Source organism: Pipistrellus kuhlii, unplaced genomic scaffold, assembly GCF_014108245.1.
Source record: "Pipistrellus kuhlii isolate mPipKuh1 unplaced genomic scaffold, mPipKuh1.p scaffold_m20_p_33, whole genome shotgun sequence".
NCBI lineage: Eukaryota > Metazoa > Chordata > Mammalia > Chiroptera > Vespertilionidae > Pipistrellus > Pipistrellus kuhlii.
Window position 1 is genome coordinate 4,364,743 of NW_023425533.1, and position 24,070 is coordinate 4,388,812.

A 24,070-nucleotide genomic window follows, 5' to 3' on the forward strand; every position below is an offset into this window, starting at 1 on the left:
CTCACAGGCTCAGTGCCTGTCTCGTGGATGGCACCTGGACCCAGACTATCTCCTATTACACTTTGTGTCTCCTGAAAGGCCTGGCACATGTATCCCAGGGACCCACCTCCACCTTCACGCCACAGATCCCAGCCTCACTGAAAAGGGGTTGCCACTGTCTCTGGTCCTGCCAGAAAAATGGGATAACAGGAGGTGGAGACAGGGGTCTTCCAATGTCTTTTTGCGGTAGCACAAACGTGACAGGCAGCTGCCAGTTTGAGATCTCTCTGGTTTCCAATCTTGGCCCCCCTCTGTGTATTTAGGACTATTTGCATTGCTCCCCTGAGCCTTGGTTTTGTCTTCTGTACAATGGGGAGGATGCTGGGGTGAGAAAATGGATGTAAAGCACAATGCCCAGTAGGTGGATTATCCACCAGTCTGTGTCCTTGCAGCCCTCCCTCCTCCGCTGCCAGATCCTCCGCGGGGGGCCGTCCAGTGTAGGGGGAGGGAGAAGCTCCTCCGCGGTGGATTGCAGGCCTGCAGAGGCAGCAGACGCCCTGTTTACCAGCTACCTCTCTAGTTCGCCACTTCGTTCCAGGCACTGGGCTGAGCCAGTTGCCTCCTTCTTTAAAATTCTGGTCACAGCAGGGGCTAGGTTTCTAAGGCAGGCGTGATCTTTCTCTTCCTACAGACGCCACCGCTGCCGTGGGCTCTGGGCACAACCAGGGGTAGCACAAGGGGAACGCGGCCTGGAGAGGCCCCAACAGTAAGTACCGCGCTCAGAGCAGTCCGGTTTGGGTTCACCTGGGAAAGGGCCAGAAAGCGGGGCTAGTGGCTGAGGCTGCGATCTGTGGGGTAGGAGGATCCTGCCGGCCTCTCAAAGTGACTCAGGGCAGCGCTGGCACAGGCCTCTTGGCGCCTGCTGTGGATGGGCTGAGTTGGCACCTCAGGAGCCTATGTCTCCCTAGCCCCACCCCCAGTTCCCAAAGAGGCCTTCCAGTAGTCAGGCCACCTGCGGGTCCTTGGTGGCGCTTCTCTAGAGGAAACTGGAAGACAAGATGAACAGGGCTTGGGTTTTGTGTGCCCATAGGAAAGTGGAGGGGTGGGCAGGAAGCTTGCAGCTGGAGGGAGCAGCCAGGAGAGCTAGAAGTCTGGAGGGCAATAGAGGCGACCACCAGCTTGACTAGGCTCCACACTCCTCCCTCCCTACCCGCCCACCCCCAACCTCATCCCCAGCAGGGAATCCTATGTTGAAAATGGGGGGCATTCTAATTACTGTCTCCCAGTTCCTTAGCCTCTCTAGGTCCTCAGCACCCTGGCTGGCCTGCCTTCACATGCATGCATTAGCGTTCCCTGGGCTGAGAAACAAGCCTACCCTATGAGGTGGTGCATTACTTATTTAAAAATAAAAGAAAACCTTGGCAAGTAGGAATATGCAGGTGCATACCTGTCACTTTTTTTTTCTTGAGCTGTACAATTCAAGTGATGGGGGCACCTGAAATCACAAAGGTGAGTTTATAATAAGAATTTGTATACAGTAAGAACGGTATCTGGCATACACTCAGTGCTTTCTGTATGCCAGGCATAGTTTGACCTGCTTTATTTGCATTATTATCATATTTAATCTTCACAACAACCCTGTGAGGTAGATCCTGTTTTTATCTCAATTTTACAGATGAGAAAATTGACGTACAAGTTGAGAGGTGAAAAAACCCAAGGTCCCACAGCTATTGAGATGCAGAGCTGGGATTTCTATCCAATCTTACTTCAGCATCCCCGATGTTAACCACTAGAAATAGGATAACTTGTCTTTAATGGAGTGTCAAATAGAGTTTGCTTTCCCTACAGCAAAATTTGTTTTAATTTGTAAGTCTAAAGTCTTGGCCCAAGATCCAGAGAAATTTGAACCAATTTTCAAATCATTCCCATTACATTTTGTGGAGAAAGGCAAACCCTGTGGGCTATATTAAGACAGCAGGTCCTATTATTAGTAGGTGCCTAAACAGAACAATGGTGATAATAATTGCTAATAGTCATTATTGATTGAGCACTTAACATTGCATATTTAATCTTTATGTGCTTTGAAGTATGTGATATAGTGAGTCCCATTTTATAGATGAGGGAACTGAGGCCCAAAAGGTTAAGTAACTTACCAGAATTGGGATTGTAGCCCAGTCTAGTAAAGCCCAAGTCAGAACTAAACTTGGCACATTGGTCCAAAAGGCAGAGATTGAGCTGTCGCCTTCCTGAGTTGGGCTCTAGGAGCCTGGAGCTCTGCAATGTTTTCTCCTTTCCTGGGCATCCATTTGCATTAAAGAAGGGATTGTGCAGATTGTAAGAGAAAAGGCTTCCTAGAGAACATGGCATATTCTGCATGGATTTGGGTTTTGTTGTTGTACTAAATGCCCTGCCTGTAACATCAATAAATTGTTCTGCTTTATAAGTTTTATTAATTAGACATGTGTCTGGTCTGCTGGCGTTTAGTTGTTAATCTGTCATATGGTTCTACCTGAGTATCCCTGTTAGGAATTACTTTCTAAACAAGTTTTTAGAGCCTTGCAATGCTGAGCAAAGCCATCTTTCCACCGTCTGGGGAGGGGGAAGGGGGTTGTTTCTTGGCTAGGACTTCAGGAGCAGGAACTGCAGCTGGTAATTAGCAGTATTGTTGTGCCTATTGATTTTCACCCCTTCTTTCTTCATGCTGGCCCCTGTGAATGTGGCTTTGTCCCCAGGGGATCTTCCTGCTCACATTTGGTACTGCAGTAGGGTTCTTTGTAATTTCCCACTGTTTGCCCTAACCCTATCCTAAGCTGTCTTCCATGGACTCTCTTCAATGTGGGCATAATACATGGCATGTGAGCTTCTTGGCTTGGCCTTCATTACCATGGCTGGATTTCAGTGCATCTGCTGGTCGTCTACCCTTCCTGCCTCCTTCTGTGATGTGAGAGGGGGCCTTCCATGTGTAACTTTTGAGTGGTGCATAGGATGTGTGACTGGTAAGCCCAGGGCTGAGCTATGTCCCTGGTTATCTCTGTAGCCTCTTCTGAGTGTACCAATTGCACTGCATTATCTCACACAACCACAAAAAGGGGCCAGTGGCTAACACAAGTCCTCTGTCCTCACTCCTGCATCCAGAAATGAAAGTTTTCCTTAAATGTTCCCTAAATCTGTTCTATGATTTCTTCTTTTAATTTCATTGGCTTAAATACTTAGAGGTTTCCCTCTTTACGGAATCTTCTTCATTTTTGCTATCATGTTTGACATTCCTTTACTGGAATGTCCTTCTCTGCCTTCTATCTGCTGGACTCCTATTCACCTTCAACACTATGCTTCTGAGAGTCATGGGGGGGGGGGGCAGGAGACAGGCCCTCCCCCTGTGCTCTCATAGCATCCTCTGCTGCCTCTTTTGGTGCCAGTTGACACATGGTTTTACATTTGTCTGTTTACATACTTGCCCCTACTTCAGACTGCACCTCTCTGAAGGGAGAGACTGGGCCTATTTACCTTCAATTCTTGATTATCCAGAACTATACCTGGTACACTGTAGATGCTCAGTTAAGTTTTGTTGCATATATGAATGAATGCAATCTAAAAGCTGCTGGAATGAGGCTGTGACTCACAAGAAGGGACTATCCTGTTTGTTCCCCTTACAAGAAGGAAGATGGGAACAGAGCTTGCATTATTGTGGAAGAGTCCCAGCCCTGTATGTTTTAATCAGTAAAAAAAATATATAATTGCTGTAATGCAAAAGCGTTAATGCTTAGGGAAGGGCTTTCTGGTTAATAGAATGTTCTGGGAAACTAAGCATTGGGGGGAGGGAGATCATTTTTCCTTACCCTTTTTGGTTCTTTCTAAAAGGCCTTGGTATGTTTTTCTTACCTTAGTGAGTTAAGTCTGGGGTTCATTTTTGAATCTGTGTTGCTGACTAGGGAGTCTGTAAATTATAAGGATCCCTTAAGTCCTGTCTCTCCCCAGCCTAGTTGCAGAGTAGGACTCAGTCTTCTTACCACCCTCACCCCCATCTTCATCTAAAGACAAGGCCACAGGCCCTTTGAAGTTGACAATTTTAATGCTACTCACTTCCAGGAAACAGACAGGGGTCCTGACTAGCATCATGAGTGTTTGGGTACTAATTCATGCCCTCTGTGATAATAACTCAGCACCTGCTCTTGCCTTTGGCTCTTATTCCTAAGTGTAGGGTTCACCAACTTTTCTCTTCCTTTCCTGATCCCATAGGATCTTACTTATTCTTTAGAAAACACCTTAGAATTTCTCCCTCATTCTCAGCAGGAAGATGCAATTGGGCAGAAAAGAAGGTGTCTCATTGTCCTCATGCTATAGTTCGCATCTCTGAATACCTCCAAATGGGGTAACATGAGTTTATCAGGCCTCTGCTCACATGACTTCTTTTGTTGAGTTGCTTCTTAGTCTGATTTTGCCCTTCCCCAACTCTTGGGTGGACAGCTTGGAGATGGTGCACATGGAAGAAGCCGAGGGTTGCTTCTGTTTTCACCCTCAGAGGAGGCCAGCATGGTGCCTATGCTTCAGGTAGTACTTGCATGATTGCAGGCAAGGAGGGGTTGATGGGCATCTAGGCAAAACAGCCGGAAAGATGTACCTGTCTCTGTCCAGCTATGACTAGACTGGACCGCCTTTCTCCTCACAAGCTTACCAAGAGGGCTCTGGGAAGAGGACGTTATGCCCTAGCAGAGCCAGACATGAGGAGAAGATGATGAGAAAAGGTTCACTCACTGTCTTCTTGGGCTGGCTCCAGCTTCTTGTGTCCCAGCTAACCTCTCCCCAGCAGCCCTTCCCCCACACTGAGGCAATTGTTTTCATGCCTTCTGCCACAGCCCCCCCTGCTCCCCTTCTGTTTCTGGGCTTGTTCTCATTGCTCTCCTCTCTATTTGCCCAAATGTGGCCCCTTTTGTAGTACCCAGCTGCAGTCCACCTCTAGAAAGCCTTCCCCTGCTACTTCTGGATGTCAATAGAGGGTGGATAACACTGAAGTAAATAACTCCCAAGATCCCTGCCAACTCTGAGATTCTCCAGCTGTCTGACCAAAGTCAGGAGGTGGGGGAATCTCAGGCTTATAGGCCAGGCCATCCATACCTGGTAGCCTCACAGAGAAGACAGAAATGACAGTCAGCCAGCCAAGTAAGCACTCATTTGGCTTCAGGAGGCTTTGCTCAGAATCCTGTGCAGCTGCTGCCTGCCAAACAGCCCCCAGAGTGCTGCTGTTTGAGCCCTGGGTCTTTGGCTGCTGGAGGTAGCTACCTGTTGGGATATTCCCAACAGCTCTTGCCCACACCTGCTCTCCCTATCCAGCCTCTAAGCCTTGTTTATAGTTCAACCCTAGACTAGTGGCTAGGATTCAAGAGGAGAGAGAGAGCTGGGTGGCCAGGGACTCCTCTGGCTTAGCATTCTGTGCCTGAGCTCTGCAGCCCAGCTTGGCCTCAGAAAGATGTGTTCAACAAGGGGAGGAATTCAGGCCTGCAGTTCCCTTCCCTGCCAACTCCACTTTTCCCATCATGACCATTCCCTACTGCCATCTGGAATGCTCTCATCTTCTTGTTTTCTCCTCTAGATTTCATTCTCTTTCACAAGAAAAATATAGCCTTGGGTAGCTGGAGAATGGGCCTACGTCAGGTCAGTGGCCTGGGTCTCTTCTTCAGGCTGCTTTAGTTACCCCTTTCTCGTCACATCCCCAACTGTGAAATGGAGAGGGTGCCATCATGCTGTTGGTGTGGCATAATTGCAGTGTTCCTCCCCAAAGAGCTTGATACCAGAAGGCTCTCATTACCATGTGGTCCTTTCCCAGTAACAGGAGCCTGAGTGGGTAAGGCAGCTCAAGGACATTTAGAGAACAGTAGAATCACTGGAGTGGGTCTCCTAAAAGCTAGAGTTGATGGACACAAGTTCTCTGTCAGGCTTGCCTTCTTCAAGCCCATCCTTTCTTTTTCACTGTCTTTAAGGCCCTGCTCTTGTCCCATTTCTCTGCTTCTGTCTGGTTTTCTCTGCCTGGCCTTGCCTCTCCCCTCCATCTTGGCTCTCTCTGGTCCCTTTTCCTGCTCATCTGTTTTCCCTTCCATTTCTCATCTCTTCTGTTCTGGCTCAAACAATCTCTGTCCCTGCCTCCCTCAAAAATATTTGGTGTAGTATGTGGAGGGTGGGGGCTGGGATGCCCAGGGCTATTTGGAGTGACATGACAACTCCTTCAAGCTCTTGTGAATATTTCATTGCTACAGTTCCTTCTCACTGACTCTTCCAGTGACAGGTGAATGGGGGATAAAATGCAAGAATCTCCCCACTAATTTTGTCACAACTCAGTGACAGCAGCTTCAGACCTTATGAACCACAGTGCCATATGGTGGCATCAGCCTCACATCTGGCACAGCCCTCACATCTGTCATCAGGTGGCAGCCCTAGCATACAGGGTTTAGGAGCGTGACTGGGCCTATTAGACAATGGGACTGAGTCTATTGGCTATGTAGCCCCTGAGGGGAGAACTCTGGAGGGGAGGGAATAACTGCCAAGCAGGTCTTCTGCAGTGTTCTCTCAGAAGCATCATGGGGATTGCAGTTTTGTGAAGTGACCACAGACTCCCAAGTATTTGTGGAAGGACAAATGGCTTTGGTCTTGCTACCTGTTCATGACTTGCTACAACAGGAGACAGGTGTCTCTATCAAGGCCACTGGGTAAAAATATCTGTTTGGAAACCAGAAAATGAATCAGATGCTAGCAGGTTTTCCAAAAGATACCTCTCCAAGTTCAGCTTTGGAGGAAGTTGCAGGACCATGAAGACCTGGAGGGAAAGAGGGAGGTAACTCTAGGGAAAGCTCTCGTGTCTACCCAGAGATGTTCAGGTATAGGAAGGACTATGAAGTTATCCTGACCCTCACCCCATCCCCAGCCTCTGGTCATTCTGAAAGAAAAGTAGCTTGCCCTTTAAAGAAACATTTTTTCCCCTGATAGGAAATATCTGTTAGATTTCCCACCCTGGCATCCATAAAAGGATGGGAGCCATTCTAGCTCTCATTTTTTCTTAGATTGTAGTTCTCCTTGGACTCTTCTTTTTGCTTCATTTTCTTCCAGTGTTTCTCTTTGGCCAGAGATGTTGAAGGGTTTTCTTTCACCAACCAGACTCCTCAGCCAGAAACCCACCTTTCACAGAGTTAGAATCCAGTAGACATTTGATAATGACTTGTATGGAATAGCCTGAGGATTCTAATTTGTATGTCTCAAAATTACTCCTATCCATGCAACTACTGAGCCATTTAGAAAATATTTATTAAGCACTTACTGTGTGCCAGGTAGCATACTAGCTGGTGGAGATATGTTATTGAACAAGAGAGACATAGTCAATACTCAATGGGGTTTACAGCCAAATTATCACATAAATGAATACAACATTACAGATCATGATGAGTCTCATGAAAGAAATGAATAGGTTACAGGAATAGGGAAAACCACAGAAGAGTTCTCAGGGAAGACCTCTTTGAGGAGGTGATATTTAAATGGATCCCTGAAGGATGAAAGATCAGCCACATGAAGAATGGGGGAAAAGGTTTCCAGAAAAAAAGCAATACCAAGTGAGAAGGCCCTGAGGTGGCAAAGAACTTGATGTGTTCAGAAACGGAAAGGAGGTCAGTGGGGTCAGATTGTTCTAAGCAAACAAAAGAGCAGCATAAGAGGGGTGTGGCAAAGAGAGGCCATGGATAAAGATTTTGGGTGTTATTCACTTGGGAAACGTCTATAGGGTTTGAAGTAGGAGAGTTAGATCTGATTTTTACTTTTGCAATATCTAAAGAGACCAGAACTGAGAGAACCAAGATGGTGGCATAGGTAAACAACTGGTTTGCTGCCTCGCACAACAATTTAAAAATTAAAACTAATGTAAAGGATATCTATTACCCAAAACCATGGGAAGGCTGGCTGAAAGAGAAAGGAACGCAGGTGCTGAAAAGCTGAGGAGCCTAGGTACAGAGGCACTCGAATCGGGCTGGTAGCAGGCGACTGGGCGTGAGGCCTTTTTTCAACCCGAAGGAAAACAAGCTCCCGATCACTTTGAAATCCAGTTTCTGGGGTCACGTGGGGAACCCAGACGCCTATGGGGAGAAGCTGGTCTGTGGGCCATCGGGTCCGAAAGTGAGGGTGACTCTCTTGCAGAGGTGCATGCAGCAATCATTGTTTACTGTGCTGGATCACAGGGATGCAGGGACTAGGAAACATGGTGACTTGGAAACACAGAAGGGCAGGGATGACTGATAGCAGCCATCGCTATTAGCCATGCCCTAGCCTAGTGATGTCCTGAGGCCCCCCTCCACTCTGAGACCCTGCTCTGAGGCCCCGCCCACACATTCTACAGACCCGCCCAGGCACCACACAGCTGCTTTTGCATATAAATGGCCTGTATTATGGCAGCTTAACAATATAAACTGCAGCTCCAGCACCAAAACAGCCAAGTCCCAAGCAAACAGGAGAAAACTGTAGTTCTTTTGGTAGCTCCTGCAGGGTGGCCTCAGACAGTAGCTGAACTGCATCCCATTGGAGATCCAAAAGTCAGTGTTCCTAGTGGTCAATTTCAACCACTCACACCTATAAGTGACATACTCAGGAGATGGACTCAGTGAGCACCAAAGCCGCACTGAAACAACCGTGTCTCCAGCGCAGCAGTTCTTCCTTTATAGACACAGCGGGCCCTCACAGACAATTGGCCTGGAGGTCAATTCCTCCCAGTGTACCAACAGCAATCAAGGCTTAATTACACCAAGACTTTGCATTAAGCCCACAAAGGGATATACCAAAAGCGACCACCTCAGGTGATTGGGGAAGTTGAACTACTGGCCCCGATAGGTCACTTACCAAACAAAGCCACTCCATCAACACAGGGAGGCAGCCAAAATGAGGAGACACAGAAGTATGTCACGAATGGTAGAGATGGAGGAAAGTAAACTACTGGATGGCACAGAGTTCAGAATCACATTTATAAGATTACTCAAGAATCTTCTAAAAACCTTTGAGAAACTTGATGAGACCTCCAAGAAGCTCTGTGAGATCTTCAAAGACCTTAATGAGAATTAAAAATATAAATAAAGGAAAAGGACCAGTCAGAAATTAAGCATACATGAAATGTCTGAAATGTCTGAAATAAAGAATATACAAAAACTCAACTATAGATCAACGTACCCCAAGAATCAAACCAAAGATCTGGAATATAAGGAAGAAAAAAATCACCCAACCAGAGAGGCAGAAAGAAAGAAGAATCCAAAAGTGTGAGGATAGTGTAAGGAGCCTCCGGGACAGCTTAAAGTGTACCAACATCCAGATTTTTGGGGTGCCAGGAGAGAGTGAGCAGGATATTGAATGCCTATTGAAAGAAATAACGACAGAAAACTTTCCCTACCTGGTAAAAGAAATAGACTTACAAGTTCAGGAAGTGCACAGAACCTCAAACAAGAGGAATCCAAAGAGGACCACACCAAGACACATCATAATTAAAATGCCAAGGGCAAAAGACAAAGAGAGAATCTTACAATATAAGCAGCAAGAGAAAAACAGCTAGTTACTTACAAGGGAGTACCCATACGACTGTTAGCTGATTTCTCAAGAGAAACTATGCAGGCCAGAAGGGAGTGGCAAGAAATATTCAAAATGATGAACAACAGGAACCTACAACCAAGATTACCCAGCAAAGCTATCATTCAGAATTGAAGGTCAGATAAAGAGCTTCACAGACAAAAAAAAGTTAAAGGAGTTCATCACCACCAAACCAGGATTACATGAAATGCTGAAGGGTATTCTTTAAGAAGAGGAAGAAGAAGAAAAAGGTAAAGGTAGAAATTATGAACAACAAAAAAGACATCAAATACATACCTACCAACAAGTGAATCTAAAAATCAAGTGAATAAAAAATCTAAAGAACAAAATGGACTGGTGAATATAATAGAATCAGGGACATAGAAAGGGATTGGACTAACAATTCTCAGGGGGAAGGTGGTCTGAGAGGTGCGGGAAGAGATTGGACAAAAATCTTACACCTATGGATGAAGACAGTGGTGGGGGTAAGGGCGTGGGGTGGGGTTGGTAATCAGGTGGAGGGGAGCTAAGAGGGGGGGGAGGAACACCTGTAATAATCTGAACAATAAAGATTTATTATTTAAAATAAAAAATAAAAAAAATAAAGAGACCAGAACTGGAAGGGGGCAGCAGTGCCTACAGAGAGACCAGAAAAGAGGCTGGTATAGCAATGAAAGGAAGAGATAATGGTGGCTTGAACTGGGTGATAGCCATGCAGATGCGGAATGTTGATCAAATTCTGAAGGAACAGCTGTGAAGACTTACATGAACATCAAATGTGGTAGGTGAGGGAAAGGGAGAAACAGGACTTAAGAAAAACTCGTTTTCTAGCTTGAGTCATTGAAGAAATGATAGTGCTATGTACTGAGATGAGTGAGTCTGAGGGAGGCCTAGGCTTAAAGTGAGAAACACACACACACACACACACACACACACACACACACACACACACACAAAACCCAAGAGTTCAGTTTGGGACATGTTAAGTTTGAGATTCCTGTGAAACATAAAATTGGAGATAAGAGAATAGGTATCTGGAATACAAGAGCTTGGGAACATGCAGAAGAGGTGTGGGTAAAATGCAAATTTGGGAGGGAGTTGTCAGCATGTAGATAATATTTAAAGCCAAAGGAGTGATGAGTTCACCTGGGAAAGAGTAGAGAAAGAGAAGGCCTGGGACTGAGTTGAGAAGAACTTCAGTATCTAATGATTAAGTAGAGGAGGAGAAACCACAAAAGAGAATAAGAAAAACTGGGCAGAAATGTATTTGGAGAGTCAGAAGATAGTTACAAAAGCCAAAGTAGGTGAGCATTCCAAGAAGGAGGGAATGGCCTACTTTGTCTAAAACCAGTGGTGAGAAGTTGAATATGATGAGGACTGAGAGATGACCTTTTGATCATTGGTTACCTTAACAAGATTGACTCTGTAGATTAATAGATATGGAAGCAATATTATAGTGGTTTGAAGAGAAAGTAGGAAATGAAGTGGAATTAATGCATGGAAACCTCTTGAGCAATTTTGCTGTGAAAGTGATCAGGACAATGGAACAGGTTAAGGGGAGTGTGGAGTGGAGGAAAGTTGTTTCTGTTTGTTTTCATATATATATATATATAAAATTGATTTTTTTTTACAGAGAGGAAGGGAGAGGGATAGAGAGTTAGAAACATCGATGAGAGAGAGAAACATCTATCAGCTGCTTCCTACACAATCCCTATTGGGGATGTGCTCGCAACCAAGGTACATGCCCTTGACCGGAATCTAACCTAGGACCCTTGAGTCCGCAGGCCAATGTTCTACCCACTGAGCCAAACCAGTTAGGGTTCTGTTTGTTTTCTTAAGGATAAATGATTTCCCTCACCATGCTGACATGATTCTACAGAGGTAAACAGATTGATGATTTAGGGAAGAGGGTGAATGCCCAAGTAAGTAAAATCTTTGAGAAGAAGCAATGCAATGGTATCAGAGCATAAATGAATAGATCTGCCATTGATAGAAGAAAAGAAAGATCCTCCATTTTAATAGGAGGGAAAAAGGAATCATGGGTACAGATACAGACAGGGTAGAGTGTAGATTTGGTGATGGTCAAATGAGGGAGTTCTCATTTGATGGTTTTGATTTCTCACTAATATATGGGAAAAGGTCATTAGGTGAGGCTTATTGGGACAAATGGGAAGGTGAGAAAGGTTAAGGCCATTTCAAAGAGTGAGAAAGTGGTAGCCAGACATCATTGAGAGCCCATACCAGGTTTGAGACCATCAATATACAGTGAAAGCCATATATCCAGTTCTGAGGATTTTCTTCAGCTGCCTTCAGCTACTGAGATGCTGGCATGGAAAATGCATATGGTTGAGTCCATTAAGGAGTGAGGTTTTGCAAGGTGAGTATAACAGAGAAAGAGGAAGTAGGGGAGTTGTAGGTGTTTGCAAGAGAATGATCATAATGATAGATCAGGAGCTCTAATCTGGATATGAAAGAAAGTGAAGAAAAGAAGGAGCTTGAAGGAGAGTTAGAAAGTGAATAATTAGGGAAAAGTGCTTAGTGAAGAGATCTCTGGGGAGGTGACATTTAAGCTGAGACCTGAAAGAAAGTTTAAGATTCAGCTCTAAAAAGAATGGAGGAAGAGATTTCCAGGAAAAATAAATACCAAGTGTGAAGTGAATATAATGTGTTTTGACTATTCCTACAGTAAGAGTCCTTGTGAAGGTAAACTGGTAGGACAGATGAAAAAATAGTGTGGGATGTTGTCGAGGAAGAGTTACACTATCTGATGATAGCCCAAAGTCTAGGTGTGACAGTGGAATGACTGAGCAAAGAGGAAGAAGCAGTTGTTGGGGGCCTCTTTATCACTACATGGATGTTTAATTCTAATGATGATATCAAAAGTTGGAGAGGGAAAAATGGTGACAGAATATGTCCCGAGCCTTGTGCCAGAGCAAATAGAATGAGCAGCTGAAACAAATAACATCCAACCCAAATTGGCAAAGGAGACTCAGCTGGTGAAACAATTTGCAGTGGGGAAGGGCAGAGGACCTCTGGAGAAAGTGCAGAGCACTGCAACCACGTGAGCAGCAGACAAGTGAGCTTCCTGCTCCTGTCTAAGGAGCAGCAGCCCTGTAAGCAGGCTGCCCCAGGCCTAAGAGGAGCAGCCTCAAGTGACCTGCCCCTGTCAAGTAGCTATGTGAGTGGCCCACTCCCCTTTATGAGGAGCAGCATCCACATGAGCATCCTGCCCTGTCTGAGGAGCAGCAACCGCATGAGCAGCCCACCCATGACTGAGGAGCAGCAGCTGTGTGAGTGGCCTGCTCCCCCGTCTGAGGAGCAGCAACCATGCAAGTATCTTGCCCCATCTGAGGAGCAGCAGCTTTGTGAGATGCTCACCCCCATCCGAAGAAGAGCAACTCTGTGAGCAACCTGCCCCCATTCAGAAAGCAGCAGCCACACACAACCTGCACCTGTCTGAGAGCAGCAGCCGAGTGAGCAGCCCACCCCATCTGAGAAGCCAGCAGCCACACATGCAGCTCACTCCCACCTGAAGAGCAGCAGCTGCACAAGCAGCCCATCCCCCATCCAAAGAGCAGCAGCTGTCCGAGCAGTTCACACCCATAGGAGGAGCAGCAGCCCTGCAAGCAACCTGCCCCTGTCCAAGATATAGCAGCCTCACAAACAGTCTGCCCCATTTAAGGAACAGAAGCAGTGCACAGCCCACCCCCATCCAAGGAGCATCAGACACATGCAGCCTGCCCCCATCCAAGGAGCAACAGACTTGTGATCAGCCCACCCCCATCCAAGGAACAACAGCTGTGCAAGCAGACTCCCCCCACCAGCCAGAGGAGCCACCATTGCCGTGAAGACCACCCACCAGAGGAGCTGCTGGCAACTGAGGAGCAGCCACTACCATGACTGCCTGAGGAGCAACTGCAGCCCAAGGAGCCACTGCCATCCAAGGAGCAACCCCTGTACAACTCAACATCTAGATTCATCGGTGAGATTAAAAAAAAAATGGGTAGATAAAGAAACTCCCAAAGGAAAGGAAAGGAAGAATCACAAGAAAAGGAGCTAAGTGAAACACCGGCATGCAATATGTCAGAAAAAGAATTCACAATAAAGGTCAGACAATTCATAAATTGGATTGATGAAAAAAATCAACAACTTATGTAAGAATCAAGAAGAAATGAAGAGTGTTATAGCTATAATAAAAAACACCCAGTAAAAGTTTCAACAGTAGACTAGGAGACTCAGAGGAACAATTAGCAAATTAAAAGACAGGGAAGCAAAAACACACCCAAACTGAACTGCAATTGGAGAAAAAAAATTAAAAGACAGGAGGAGAGCTTAAGGAAGCTATAGGACAAAATGAAATGAAGCAACATACGAATAATAGGGATGCAAGATCAAAAGGAAGAGGAACAAGGGTTAGAAAACCCATTTAAAGAAATATTGTCAGAAAACTTCCCTGATGCGGGGAAGAAAAAGTCACACAAGCACAGAGAGTCCCAAACAAGATAAACCGGAAAAGACCCACACCAAGACATCATAATTATGATGGCAAATATTCAGGACAAAAAGAGAATCTTAACCTGTTAACCGAGTGGGACCTATAAATACGTCAAACGTAAACAATATTGGGAATGGGTAGGACGTATGAATACGTCCTTGAAATATATGTTTCGCCCCGAAAGGGACGGTATATATTTTTTGTAATCTTTTTAAAAAAAATATTTTATTGATTTTTTACAGAGAGGAAGGAAAGGGAAGGGATAGAGAGTTAGAAATAGCGATGAGATGAGAGACATCGATCAGCTGCCTCTTGCACACCCCCCACTGGGGATGTGCCGGCAACCAAGGAACATGCCCTTGACTGGAATCGAACCCGGGACCTTTAGGTCCGAAGACCGACGCTCTATCCACTGAGCCAAATCGGTTTCGGCTATTTTTTGTAATCTTTATCATTGTTTGTAAAATTTATAATTTTTTAATTTGACGTGTCCATTTTTTTTGTTGGTATTCTTTTCTATTTTTTTTGTAATTTTGTATTTTCCATTGTGCTTTATATATAAATAAATGGAAATATATATATATTTCATTTATTTTCATTAAGTATAAATAAAAAAAATAATATGAAATTATGTCCTCCGGGCGTGACGTACTGACACGTCCTAGTGAAAGAGTACGCGCCCGTTACAGGTTGCGTCATTAAAAAGGGAACTCCCTGGTTAACAGATTTAAAGGCTATGAGAGACAGAAAATTATGTACAAGGGATCTTCCGTTAGATTATCAAACGATTTCTCAACAGAAATACATCAGGCCAGAAAAGAATGGAAGGAAATTTACAAAGTGATGCAAAGCAAAGGACTGATTCCAAGAATACTCTACCTAGCAAGGCTATCTTTCAAAATTGTATGGGAAGAAAGGAGCTTCACAGACAAAAAAAAAAAAAAAAAAAAAGGCTCAAGAGAATTTATCACTACCAAGCCAGCAATGCACAAAATGTTAAAGGGACTGCTGTGAAAAGAAGAAATAATAAGATAAGAAAGAACAGAGGCACAAAAAATAGAAATGGCTACAAACAATAATTTAAATGTAAACAGACTAAACGCTCCAATCAAAAGACATTGAGTGACTGAATGGATAAAAAAAAGAAAAAGAAAAAAGAAACATGACCCATATATATGCTGTCTACAACACACCCACCTCAGAACAAGGGACACACAGACTGAAAGTGAAGAGATGGAAAAATATCTTTCAGGCAAATGGAGATGGAAAAAAAAAAATGGGGTAGCAAAACTTATATCTGACAAAATACACCTCAAAGTGAAGGCCATAACAAGAGATAAGGAAGTCAACTTCATAATACTAAAAGGATCTAGACAATAAGAGAATATAACCCTGCAAAACATATATGCACCCAATGCAGCAGCACCCAAATACATAAAAAAAAAAAAAACCTCCTGGAAGATATCAAGGGAGAGATTGACAACAATGCAATCATAGTAGGGGACTTTAATACACTGACATCACTGGATAAATCCTCTACACAAAAAAATCAGCAAAGAAACAACAATCCTTAATGACTCATTAGATCAGATGGACTTAATTGACATCTTCAGAACATTTTACCCCAAAGCCATGTTATATACATTCTTCTCAAGTGCACATGGGACGTTTTCAAAAATAGACCACATATTGGGTCACAAGAAAAGTCTCCCCAAATTCAAAAAGATTTAAATCATATCAAACATCTTTTCAGATCACAATGGCATAATTTATACTAATAAAAGGGTAATGTGCTAATTAGAATGGGAGACCTTCTGGGAGACCTTCTGGACGTCCTTCTGGACAAAACCATGGTGGCAGGGCCGAGGCAGAGGTAGTTAGGGGCGATCAGGCCAGAAGGGCAGTTGGGGATGAGCAGACTGGCATGGGGGGGGGCAGTTGGGGGCGAGCAGGCAAGCAGGGAGGGGGCAGTTGGAGGCAAGTAGGTCAGCAAAAGGGAACAGTTGGGGGCAAAAAAACTGGTATGCAGAGTGGTTAGGGGCAATCAGGTAGGCAGGTGAGCACATAGGAGCCAGCAGTTCTGGATTGAGAGATGGATGTTCAGCTGCTGGTATAGACCTAATCCTGTAGTCAGACATCCCCCAAGGGAACCCCAGATTGGAGAAGGTTCAGGCTGGGCTGAGGGAACCCCCCTCCTCGTGCATGAATTTCATGTACCAGGCCACTTGTATTAGAAATAAACTAAAATAAAAACAATCCAAAAAAGTCAAATGCTTAGAAGCTGAAAGGTATGCTATTAAACAATGATTGGGTTGCCAAAGAGATCAATGAAAAAATTAAAAACATCCTGGAAACTAATGGCAATAAAAACACAACAATCCAAAATATATGGCACACAATGAAAGCAGTCCTGAGAGATAAGTTTATAGCTTTATAGGCCTACCTCAGAAAACAAGAAAAAATGATAGTTAATCATCTAACTATACAACTCAAAGAATTAGAAAGACAACAACAAGAAAAGCCCATTGTGAGCAGAAGGAAAGAGATAATAAAGATCAGAGCAGAAATAAATGACTAGAGACAAACACACACACACACACACACACACACACACACACACACAAAAAAAAAAAAAAAAAAAAAAACCAAGAGCTAAACACACACAAAAAAAGAGCTGGTTCTTTGAAAGGATAAACAAGATTGATGAACCACTAGCCAGGTTCACCAAAAAGCAGAGAGAGAGGACACAAATAAACAAAGTCAGAAATGAAAGAGGTGAAATAACAACAGACCCCACAGAAATAACAAATGATTGTTTAAAAAATATTATGAACAACTATATTCTAACAAACTAGACACCCTGGAGGAAATAGACATATTTCTAGAAAATTACAACCTTCCAAAACTCAATCAGAAAGATTTAAAAAATCTCAATAGGCAGATAACTATGGAAGAAATTGAAGCAGTCATCAAAAAGCTTCCAGCAAACAAAAGTCCGGGGCCACATGGCTTCACAGGGGAGTTTTACCAAACATTCAAGGAAGAACTAAAACCTATCCTCCTCAGACTATTCAACAAAATGCAAAAGGAAGGAACACTTCCAAGCATTCTATGAAGCAACACTTCCATTGTCATTCTATGAAGCTAGTATCACCCTAATACCAAAACCAGATGAAGACAACACAATGAAAGACAATTACAGGCCAATATCCCTCATGAACATAGATGCTAAAATCCTCAACGATATTCTAGCAAATAGGATCCAGCAGTACATCAGAAAGATCATTGACCATGACCAAGTAGGATTTTCCTGGGGATGCAAGGATGGTACAATATCCAAAAAGCCGTTAAATGTGATACATCGCATAAACAAATTGAGAGATAAAAATCACATAGTCATATCAATTGATGCAGAAAAAGCAATTGACAAAATCCAACACTCTTAATAAAAAATAAAAATAAAAAAAAAATAAAAACTCTCAGCAAGGTGGGAATAGTGGATTTTACCTCTACATAATAAAAGCTATATATGACAAATCCACAGCCAACATCATACTCAATGGGCAAAAACGTAAACCATATCTCCTAACAACAGGAACAAGACAGGGATGCCCACTCTCACCACTCCTGTTCAACATAGTACTGGAAATACTAGCCATTGCAATCAGACAAGAAGAAGAAATAAAAGGCATCCAAATTGGAAAAGAAGAAGTAAAACTGCCCTTATTTGCAGATGACATGATACTGTACATAGAAAATCCTAAAGATTCCATCAAAAAATTATTAGACTTAACAAATGAATTCGGCAGTGTAGCAGGATACAAAATTAATACCAAGAAATCTATGGTATTTCTATACACCAATAATGAACTTACAGAAAGAGAGACTAAAAAAGCAATCACATTTACCATCACACACAAAAAAAATTAAGATACCTAGGAATAAATTTAACTTAGGAGGTAAAAGACCTATAGGTGGAAAACTACAGGACACTGAAAGAAAAGATAGAGGAAGACATAAACAGATGGAAGAGCATTCCATGTTCAAGGATTCGTAGAATCGACATCATCAAAATGTCCATACTACCCAAAGCAATCTATAGATTCAATCCACTCCCCATTAAAATATCAATGGCATATTTCACAGACCTAGAACAAACTTTCCAAAAGTTCATCTGGAATAAAAAAAAAGACCCCACATAGCTGCAGCAATCCTTAGAAAGAAGAACAAAGTAGGGGGACATCTCAATAACAGATATTAATATGTACTACAAAGCCACTGTTTTCAAAACAGCCTAGTACTGGCACATAATAGAATAGAGAATTCAGAAATTGTCCTAAACCACTATGCTCCATTAATATTTGATAAATATATGAACATACAATGGAGTCAAGACAGTCTCTTCAATAAATGGTGTTAGGAAAATTGGACAGATACATGCAAAAAAAATGAAACTAGACCACCAACTTACACCATACACAAAAATAAACTCAAAATGGATAAAAGATTTAAGCATATGATGAGAAACCATAAACATACTTGAGGAATCCATAGGCAGCAAAACCTCAGACATATACCAAAGCAATTTCTTCACCAATAGCACTCCTATGGCAATGGAAATTAAAGAGAAAATAAACAAATGGGACTACATCAAAATAAAAAGCTTTTGTACAGCAAAAGAAACCATCAACACAACAACAAGAAAGCCCACTGCATGGGAGAACATATTTGCCAATGTTATCTCTGATAAGGCTTTAATCTCCAACATTTACAAGGAACTCATACAACTTAAAAAAAGAAAAAAGGAAGATAAACAACCCAATCAAAAAATGGGCAATGGACTTAAATAGATACTTTTCAAAATAAGACAGAAGTAAGGCCACAAGACATATGAAAACGTGCTCAAAGTCACTAATCCTTTGAGAGATGCAAATCCAAATGACAATGCGATACCATCTCACACCTGTCAGAATGGCAATCATTAACAAATCAATAAATGACAGGTGCTGGTGAGAATGTGAGAAAAAGAAACCCTCATGCACTGCTGGTGGGAATGCAGACTGGTACAGCCACTGTGGAGAACAGTATGGAGTTTCCTCAAAAATTAAAAATGGAACTCCCATTTGACCCAGTGATTCCACATCTAGGAATATATCCCAAGAAACTAGAACGACCAATCAGAAAGGATATATGCACCTCTCTGTTCATAGCAGCACAATTTACCATAGCTAAGATTTGGAAACAGCCTAAGTGCACATCAGCAGATGAGTGGATTAAAAAACCGTGGTACATCTACACAATGGAATACTGCACTGCAGTAAAAAAGAAAAAGAGAGAGAGGGGGGGGGGGTCGTTCTTAACATTTGCAACAGCATGGATGGAACTGGAGAGCATTATGCTAAGTGAAATAAGCCAGATGGGGAAAGATAAATATCACATGATCTCACTCATTTATAGAATATAATGAACAACACAAACTGATGAACAAAAACAGATCCAGAGATATCAATCAAACTGTCAAACTTCAGAGAGAAGGTAGGGAAGGGTGGGGGTAAGGGGGAGAGATCAACCAAAGGACTTGTATGTGTGCATATAAGACTAACAAATGGATACAGACAACAGGGAGGTGATGGCAGGAGCGGGGGAAGGGGGTAATGGGGGGGGGGGTTTAAGGACATATATGTAATACCTTAATCAATAAAGAAGTTTGAAATAAAAGTTGGAGATGGCATACCCATTTGAATGGCTACTACAAAGAAAGAAAAAAGGAAAAAAAATAGAAAACAATAACAAGTGTTGACAAGGATGTAGAGAAGTCTGAAACTTGTGTATGTGGTTAAGAATGTAAAATGGTGCAACCTACTGTAAAAAATAGTAGCGACTCCTCAAAAAATAAATATAGGAACACCATATGATCCAGCAATTCCACTTCTGGGTATATGTACCAAAAGAGGTGAAGGTAGGGTCTCAAACAGGTATTTGTACATCCATGTTCACAGCAGCATTATTCACAAGAGCCAAAAGGTAGAAACAATCCAAGCATCCATTGACAGATGAATAAAATGTGATAGATAGATAGATAGATAGATAGATAGAATGGAATATTATTCAAGTTTAAAAGGAATTCTGACACATGCTACAACATAGATGAACCTTGATAACATTATGCTAAGTAAAATAAGCCCATCAGAAAAGGACAGATAATGTCAGGTTTACTTATACAAGGTTCTTAGAATAGTCAAATTTATAGTGACCAAGAATATAATGGTGGTTGCCAGGGACTGGGTGGAAGGGGGGAGAAGGGGAATTTCAGTTGGGGATGATGAAATAGTTCTGTTGGTTGCATAACAATGTAAATATACTTAATGTCCCTTAACTGTATAGTTAAAAATGGCTAAAATATTAAACTTTATGTTATGAATATTTTATCACAATAAAATAAAGAGTTGGAGTAGTGGGGAAGATAACATGTGACTAGGAATTAAATTTCTCAGTCAATGTGGGGACTACTCAGGAAGTTGTATGTAACAACAGGGAGGGGGGCCAGAATCATAGAGGTGGGTAGCAGGGATGTTCCTCAATGGAGCAGGATTTTTTTGCAGAAGGAAGAAAGAATAATGGTCTGGAGGAGGGAGGCATTGCAAGCAAGGAGGACCCTACCCCACCTACAGGTCCTGAGATTTGAGATTTGAGAGGAGGAAAATAAAAGTTTCCATTTGAAAGGGCTAGTGGAGAAGTGATGTCCTCAAAGAATAAACCAGGACTACATTAGGAAGGAAGGTGAAGAGCACTTTCAGAGGACAAATTAAGGATATGGGGGAGTTTGCTGTTGACTGAGAGTTCCACCGGGTGCAATGGAAGGGTTTGAAGGGAAGAAAAGGATGGCATTAGGGTATGAACACACTACTGTGAAGATGAGAGTCTGGGCTCTCAGGGATGACCAGAGGTAAGTAGACTTCTTTGTGATGGTAACTGAAGTTAACAGGCATTCCATACCTTATGGGATGAGTCTCCCATATGGAGAGTTGACTTAAAGCCATGTAGGAAGTCTGTTCTGGGAATAAGGTCTCTGATATGTACCCTCTGGTATGGTGACTCAAGGGAGGCTGCTCTGACAGACAACATTGGGTTAGCCCTCAGTTCACTTGCAAAGGAACAGTCTGCGGAATCCTCCCACTGGGACTGCTCATCCCATGCTGGGCAACTCAGTCCATAGGTGCTTGGCAAAAATTGTGTAGGAAAATTGGTTCTGGAGTTATTCAGACTCAGGTTAGCATGGTGGTTCCACCACAGTGTATATAGGTATGTATCCTGGAGCAAGTTACTTAATACTATCCCCAAATCTGTTTCCTTCTCTATAAAATTACAATAATACCATCTACTCGTGTGTTTGTGAGGCTGGAGTGAGGCAACATGTGGACAGTACCTAGTGTACAGTGAGTCTTCAAGAAATGGCAGCTATTGTTTTTTGCACTGTTCTCCCTCTCCTTCAGCATCTTCCTTGTCTTACTCCCAGATGTTGAGTCCTCAGGCTATTCTTCTGCTGACCAAACTTTTCAGTAGGGCTAAATAGTGCCATCATCCAGATATTTCTATTCTTTCCCCTAATACAACCTTACCTGTCTTATTTCATACCCATGTAGGGCTCTCTGTATTCTCTTCTGGGGTAAATCTGATACAGCCAGTGAGTCCTCTGCATGAATTTATGTGTCCTTTCTCCAAGATAGCATTTGTGTGTTTTTTGTTTGCTTTTATCCTCACCTGAGAATATGTTTTAATTTATTTGAGAGAGGAAGAGAGAGAGAGAGAGAGAGAGAGAGAGAGAGAGAGAGAGAGAGAGAGAGATCTATGAGAGACAGAAACATTGATTGGTTACCTCCTGTACGCGCCCCAACCAAGGATCAAGCCACAACATAGGTATGTGCCCTGACTGGGAAATGAACCCACAATCTTTTGGGGTATGGGATTATGCTCCAACCAACTGAGCTACCTGGCTAGGGCTAACATTTGTGTTTCAATGAGGCATTCAATGCCAAAACCCAATCTTAATAAAAGCACCTGTCCTACCATCTGATCATGGCTCTCTCATTATCTGAGAATAGCGTTCTTTTATATCCTTGCTTCTCATAGTGTGATCTGTGGACTAGCAGAATGGTCAACACCCTGGGATTTATTAAAATCTCAAATCTTATTCCAGACCTACTGCATCAGAATCATTCTAGCAATACCCACAGGTGATTCATATGTGCATTCAAGTTTGAGCAGCACTGCTGCAGTAAGGAGCAGCTACCTAGCCAAAGTGAGGACTGATTTACAGAAAAAAAGTTTGTGTTTAAGCTCCTTACAAGAGGGCTCCCAGATCAACTACTTCAGAGTCTGGGAGATGGGGCTCCCATCCCTACCACCAGGAGGAAATTGCATCTCCTGGGATTCCAGCTGCCATGCTGGATCCCTGGAGTTTCTGGGAGAGTCAGGCTCCTATGATTGGAATTAGAGGGCTAATTGGTCCCACGTGGCTCCAAATCTTGCCAGTTGTGAGGCGAGTGACAAGAGTCCCCAAGGAGCCAACCAAAAGTAAAGAAAAAAGGAGCCAAAGACTGATTCTGATGCCTGGGAGTCTAAGCTGTTACATTTCTATTTTTTTCTGTGCAAAAGTGCAAGCAATGGAGAAAACATCAGCTCAGAACCAATCCATCTTCTCCTCAGTTCACTTGTCCTTTAGCCAAGTTCTGCCTAGCAACAGTTGTCACCATGAGCTCCAGCAACCAGTCCCTATTTGGACAGTTTAGAGAAGGGATCAGTTTAGCCCAAAGTGGAACTGGAGGCAGGGCATCTACGGGGAGCCAGGCTGGGTCAGGGAAAGAGCTGCCTAGAAAGCAAGGGGACAGAGTGTATTGTGGAGCTGTCTTAGAGGCAGAGTTGGTGGGAGAAAGGCCTAGGTTGTATGAAGTGGGTGAAGTTTATATTCAGCTCTCTTTTTCTGCTCCTCTGGCCACCCTGAATAATGCCACCAGTAATATAGCCATGTCTGCATCTGTATGATATGTTTAACCTTCCAAAGTTCTACTGTAGCCATGATCTCATTTTATTCCCCCAACAATTCGGAATGAACGGTATCAGAGACAGATTAATTAGGGTGTGGGCTGGCCTTCCAGACCTGACCAGGATTCGGAATGCTACTGGCCACAGATTTGGGACAGCCCTATAATGAAGACTCAATAGCCAGAGAGTCCATGCTGGATGTGAGGGCGATCTGGCTGTGACATCTGTCACCCATTGATCACCAGGATTGATTCGGCTGATCTGGCTGGCTAGGCGAATGTCCCTCTCCTCTCTCACTGATTCTTGTGCAGCCCTCCTGAAGCTGCATGCTCGGTCGAAGAGGACGAACTTCCCCCCAGAGGAGAGGACCAGTCTCCAGTCAAGGGTATACGAGTAGCTGTGCTCCCCTGCTAGAACCTCCAAACAAGCTCTCAGAGTCCGTGCCCCTGACTTGGGTGTAGGTGGGGGTGCTGAGATTGTGGGCCTTGTCTGAGAGGTTTGGCTCCAGCTGGGCTGCTAATGTGCTTCATCTCCATGGGTTACTTCTTCCTCACCTACCTTGGGGGCTAAGATGGAGAAAAAACACTCATGTAACCTATTTGGTAGGACAGTTAGAGATTGTGAGGAGATAATGGATGTGAAAGCACCTTTCTCAGATGAGGTAATAGGTGTAAAAATGAAAACAACCATATAGCTATAATGTGTTATCATTAGGCGGAAGAAAAATGCTAGACTTTACCAGGGTCACTGACTAGAGAGGGCAGGCCTAGCACAGGGTGAGGGGATATTTTGGGGAATCTTGAATAGTAAGATGAACAGAATGAAGGCATTGTATGCTTTAAGGCAAATAGCAGAAGAAACTAGCAAATCCCAGAAACAATGCTGAGTGGGGTGAGGGGACCATAAGTTTTGGCTGCTTCATAATTTTGTTCAGAGTTGCCCTATTTGAAGGGAACAGAAGCCAAACATCTTTCA

General features: G+C 43.3%; 1 protein-coding gene across 1 annotated transcript in view; it reads left to right on the plus strand.

The window, feature by feature from the left end:
• Positions 1 to 538: 538 nt before the first annotated feature.
• The window catches only part of FRMPD3 (FERM and PDZ domain containing 3), a 119,494-nt gene continuing 95,962 nt past the window's right edge, over positions 539 to 24,070 (plus strand). The window contains exon 1 of the mRNA XM_036460760.2: positions 539 to 745. The gene's annotated coding sequence lies outside the window, so the exon portion shown is untranslated. The remainder of the gene's footprint in view (positions 746 to 24,070) is intronic.